We start from the raw sequence: 5923 nt of genomic DNA on the forward strand, positions 1-5923 counted from the left end.
ATTGATCACTTCCTTGTAGAATGGTGAGATCCTGGTAGTGAATCCACAGTACGGATCATGGAGGATCCAGATATATTGAGTTTGAATGCCCTGTTTGTCTTGGGCCTCGATGACTGCTTCAATCTCAACAGAATCAAAGGCCTTCTTTAAATCAATGAACGTTAGACAGAGCAACATCTTGAACTCCTGAGAAACCTCAATGAGATTCGTTTGTGTGTTGATATGGTCTATTGTACTGAATCCTTTTTGGAACCTGGCTTGCTCACATGGTTTTTCCTTCATCTAGTGTTCTGCCAATCCTGTTCAGGATGACTAGAGTGAACAGCTTGTAGACGACAGACAACAGGCAGATCGGGTGATAATTGCCAATGTTGTGGATGTTTCCCTTCTTGTACAGTAGTACATTCCTGCTGGTTTTCCACTGGGAAGGAACCTTGCATTCAGACAGGTAAAGTGTGTGAATAGCCGAGCCAGTGTATTGAGGAGTACTGACGGCAGGTTCTTTAGGTGTTTGGGTCTAATCTTGGCTGGGCCGGGTGCTTTTCGCTTCTTTATCAATGAAATGGCATGTCAGATTGTGGAAGGGAGAATGTTGGGAACAACATACCCATCCTCCAGAATTTGATATGTGGGCAAGTGAACATGGCTATCAAAAGATCTGAGTAGAAGTCATAGATAATCTTCTCCATTGCCCTTCTGGAAGATGTGATCAATCCATCAGAACATCAGAGGGCAGTCATCTTCGTCTTAGAGTTGGTGAAGGACAGGCGGATATTACGAATGCTTTTCCCAGCTTCTGCCAAATCTGCCAGCACTGCTGCTCTTCTCTCTTTTAAGTCTTCCTTTATCACTTCTCCGCACTGCTTTTCGAGCTCAGACATTTGCTTGTGGTTGCTGAGCCTTGCACCAAGCCACGTTGGCAAATGAGCTCAAGAGTTTTTGAAGACAGGTGTCTTTTTGTGGCTATCTCTCTCTCAGCATTCTTTGCACAATCATGGAGGTGCTGAACCAGTTTATCATATTTCTTGTCAATGTTGTCAATGACGGCATCTTCCCACATTGCTGCAACAGTGCCCAAGAGCTCCCAGTTGGTGTTCTTCCTGGGAGTTCTCTTCTTAAACTTTGCAGTCCTTTCTTCCCACTCTGTGAAGTAGAGTTTTGCACAAAGGAGACGGTGGTCCAATCTCGTTTGGAATTTTGGGACAACAGTGACATCATTCAGGCAAAACTGTCAATTGAATATGATGGGGTTAGTTTCATTGTGGAACTCTCCAGAAGGAGACTCCCATGTCCAACGTTTAGATTCATCCTTCTGAAATTGTGAGTTACCATGAATGTTCTTGGTCGACATGATGAACTCAGACAGTCTCCCACCCTGTTTGTTCCATTCTAGGCCACGGGTCCCAATGTGGAACTCTTCGGCTGATCTTCTCGGTCAATTCTTGACATTAAAATCACCAACAATGATCTTGTAGAAGGTGTGGTCTTCTTTATAGAACTTCTCCAGCTCCATGTAGAACTTCTCAATTTCTCCTTCATCATAATTGGATGTTGGTGTGTAGACAACAAAGATAGAAGCTGCCAGCAGTGAGCCACATCTATTCAAATGTAATCATTTGATTTGGGTTGTTAGGCATTCAAATGAATCAATGTTTATGGCCAAGTTCATGTTGACAGGGACCCGACACTACCGACGCCTCTTTTGTCGCATGTTCCAAGGAATAGTTCTTCTCCAGTGTTGAAAATGGCGTGATGTGATTGATGCCTTCTCGTCTCAGTCAGACCAATGATGTCATACTAGATCTTTTGCGCTTGCACCATCAGGTCGTTGATGGATGCATCCGATGCCAGCATACATGCATTGAAAATACAGACAGTCATTTTTGTTCTTCTTTGTTTTGGCAGCCTAGTTCATCCCTGAGGTCTTAACAGCCTCTCCTTCCTCATCCTTCTTAATGCTGCCATATTGGTGGTTCTTTCAGGGTCAGGGGAAATGAGACCTATTGTGTTTACTGGTTTTGGCATATAGTATATATACCACAGATAGCTTTCCAGGCTCTCCCATGCAGGCGCGACACTCTTGGTAGCTTGCCTATTTCTCCGAGAGGCATAGAGGTTTTTGGGCAGCCTCTAATCACCCTTGCAGATGTTCCTATGATTCAAACCATATTTAAACCCCATCAAATATGGTGCAATAACCTTGTATTAAGTGTTTTTTGATGTGTCAAGTGGTCTAGATAGCATCCTGGAGCGTGGCGGTGGCTGGGTAGTGGAGGTAGTGGAAGTAACGGAGAGGTCTGCCGGGCTGCTGGGAGCAGGTAGAGGCTCTCCTGTTCCCGGGTCCATTGAGTCTAGAGTCCAAGGTCACAGAGTTCTGCTTCCCTGGTTATTTGGGGCTTCACTCATGTGTGAGTCTTGGTCAAGTGTCTGGAAAGCATCCTAGAGTGTGGTGTGACTGGGTAGTGGAGCTAAGGGAGTAATGGAGGTCAATACATGCAGCTCGTGTCAGTGATGGAGGAGAGAAGATGGCGGAAGCGGAGTCTCGGTGTATAATACAATGATGTGGCTGCTTCCGTGTGGCTCGGCTTCTCTGACCAGTTTTGGTCCAGTACCTGCTTCCTGTAGGGTCCATGTCCGAGGACCCAGTCGAGCAGAATTAACACCCTCAAAGCAACGGAGTTTGACCTGGCAATTGGCAATTTACGGACCACAGTACAGCTATGGATACTGAACCAAACCCTGTTGTCTTCTGTGTCGACAACAATTAGTAGTACCACCACCACCACAATTACCACTTCCTCCTCTCGAATTCAGTAGCCACAGGTCTCTGTCTACAGTGGCTCGGACCAACATGCTGTACAAGTAATCCAACAGGCCTTGCATTGCCCATCCCCCCCCAGCTCAGCTGCTTAGTACCTCCAGCAGATGTACACGGCTCAGCAGCAGCACCTAATGCTGTACATGGCGGCCCTCCAGCAGCAGCACCTGAGCAGCTCACAACTTCAGAGCCTCGCCGCCATTCAGGCAAGTTTGACCAGTGTAGGACCACCTAAATCTCCTGCAGGAAGTTTCACACAGCAGTCAAGTTTGTCTCAGACATCTATCAACCTCTCCACTTCTCCTACACCTGCACAGTTAATAAGCCATTCCCAGAGTTCCAGTTCTATCAGCGGTAGTATTACCCAACAGACTATGTTCCTAGGGAGTACCTACCCAACACTGATGGCAAGCCAAGATCAAATGTATCTCTGAGCTCAAATGAGGATTTTCACGCCCACAACAACTGTGGCTGCTGTACAGTCTGACATTCCCGTTGTCTCGTTGTCACCGTCATCTTCCTGTCAGTCTACAGCTACTCAGGTTCAGAATTTAACTTTATGCAGCCAGAAGCTGGGTGCATTATCTAGCCCATAGAATGGACCGCCAAAAAGCACTAATCAAACTCAGTCATTGACAATTTGTCATAATAAAACAACAGTGACCAGTTCTAAAATCAGTCAATGGGCTTCTTCTCCGGAAAGTAGTAAGAAAGGAGAAAACCCAAGCCTGGAATCCAGAAGCACAGCCATCACCAGGGCTTTCAAGTATTCACCAGTTAATAGCACCAGCTTCATATTCTCCAATTCAGCCTCATCTTCTAATAGAACATCAGCAGATTCCTCTTCATTTGCCACCTCCCAAAGTTTCCCATTATCAGCTGATACTACAACAGCAGCAACAGCAAACTCAGCCAATCACACTTCAAAATCCAATTCAAGACCTGCCTTCATCCCAGCACTGTCTGCCACTCCCAAACCGTGGCCTTCCTGCAACTTCCAGTAATGCCCACTCACAGCACTGTTCACCAATTCAAAGCCACCCGCCTCCCTTAATACTGCCCCAGACCCAGTCTCAGTCAGCACAGCAATCTGTAGTAGTATCTCCCCCACTACCTCATTCCCCAAGCCAGTCTCCAACTATCATCATTCATCACTAAGCACTTATTCAAGTCACACTCACTGGCATCACTAATTCTCCAGTTAGGGCCAAGTTTGCAGCAGCCCCAGGCTAATCAGGTACCACCAATCGCACAGTTGAATCTTCCGTCCCATCTTTCACTCCAGCTTTCCCTGTTGTACACATTGGCCCAGTCCAGCAGTCTGCCCTAGTGTCCCCAGGTCAGCAGATTGTGTCACCAATGTCACACCAGCAGTACTCAGCTCTGCAGTCCTCTCCAATCCCGATCGCAACACCCCCACGTATGTCAGCATCTCCTCCAGCCCAGATCCACCCGCTGCCCCTGCCATCCATCCAGTCTTTACAAGTGGAGCCTGAAATTCTATCGCAGGGTCAGGTTTTGGTACAGAATTCTTTGGTGTCAAAAGAGGAGTTTCCAGTTGCTGAATCTCTGGTCCAGTTGCCATTTCAGACTCTTCCTCCTCCACGGACTGTGGCAGTAAACCTACAAGTCCAGCCACGAGCATCTGTTGACCCACCAGTGGTTTAGCAAGTAGAAGATGTATGTGAGTAAAATGCCTGAAGACCCAGAGGAGTGCATGTGCATGGACAGGACCCCGCCCCTGCCCACCCTGTTCTCCCTCGGCCATCGCTGTGGGCAGGGAAGACCTGACCTCAGAGCATCCTTTGCTAGAGCAAGTGGAGTTACCTGCTGTGGTGTCAGTCAGTGCTTCAGTGATTAAATGTCCATCAGACCCTTCACAGTCTCCATTCCTCCACCTCCACTATTGCTTCCAGCTGCTGCCACAAGGAGTAATAATACATCTATGTCCAGTACAATTTCCAGTAATAGAAAAATAATTACTATGTTTAGATACTTTCAATGAAAGAAACCTTAGCAACAGACAGAGATGGCTCAATAAACTTAGTTAATGGGGGCTGGAGCAATAGCACAACAAGTAGGGCAGTTGCTTGAATGTGGCTGACCCAGGTTCAATTCCTAGCATCCCATATAGTCCCCTGAGCAGTTCCAGGAGTAATTTCTGAGTGCATGAGCCAGGAGTAACCCCTGTACATCGCCAGGTATGACACAAAAAGCAATAAATATATAAATAAACAAACTTAGTTAAGATCTGGGTTTAAAATACACTACCCACAGTGTATATTCCCAGAGGTGGTATTGCTGGGTTAAATGGGCGTTCAATTTCTAATTTTTTTGAGGAATGTCCATATTGTTTTCCAAAAATCCTGGAAACAGTCAGCATTTCCACCAAAAAACTGAAGGAGAGTCCCTTTCTCTCCATATCCGCACCAGCACTGATTACTCTTATTCTTTTGGATGTGTGCCAGTCTCTGTGGTGTGGGGTGATAATCTTATTGTCGTTTTGATTTCCATTTCCTGATTAGTGATGAAGAGCATTTTTTCATGTGCCTTTTGACCATTAGACTCTCTTCTTAAAGAAAGTTTATAGGGCTGAAGCGATAGGACAGTGGGTAGTGTGTTTTCCTTGCACGTGGCCGACCCCGGTTTGATTCCCAGCATCCCATATGGTCCCCTGAGAACTGCCAGGGGTAATTCCTGAGTGCAGAGCCAGTGGTGACCCCTGTGAGTTGCCAGGTGACTCAAAAAGTTAAAAAAAGGTAAATTTAAAAAAAAGAAAGTTTATTTTGATTTCTTCTCCCATTTTTTTGATGGAGATTAATTTTTTTTTCTTGTAAAGTTCAACCAGTGCCTTGTATACTTCGATATCAACTCCTTATCAGAAGGGTTTTGGGTGAATTATGTTTCCCATTCCAAAGGCTGTCTTTGTATCTTTGTATCTTAGTCACCGTTTCTTTTGAGGTGCAGGAGTTTCCTGGTTTAGTGTAGTCCTATTTGTTTAGCATCAGTATTGTAGAGGGTTTACTTACCTTTTGTTCCATGTACCTTATGGATCCTGATCTGATGTTGTTGTCTTTAACCCATTTTGAGCTGATTTTTGTGCAT

General features: G+C 45.7%; 1 pseudogene; it reads left to right on the forward strand.

Moving 5' to 3' along the window:
* Window positions 1-2702: 2702 nt before the first annotated feature.
* LOC130021140 (polyhomeotic-like protein 3) lies at window positions 2703-4823 on the forward strand (annotated as a pseudogene).
* Window positions 4824-5923: the final 1100 nt, after the last annotated feature.

Source organism: Sorex fumeus, unplaced genomic scaffold, assembly GCF_029834395.1.
Source record: "Sorex fumeus unplaced genomic scaffold, SorFum_2.1 ptg000014l, whole genome shotgun sequence".
NCBI lineage: Eukaryota > Metazoa > Chordata > Mammalia > Eulipotyphla > Soricidae > Sorex > Sorex fumeus.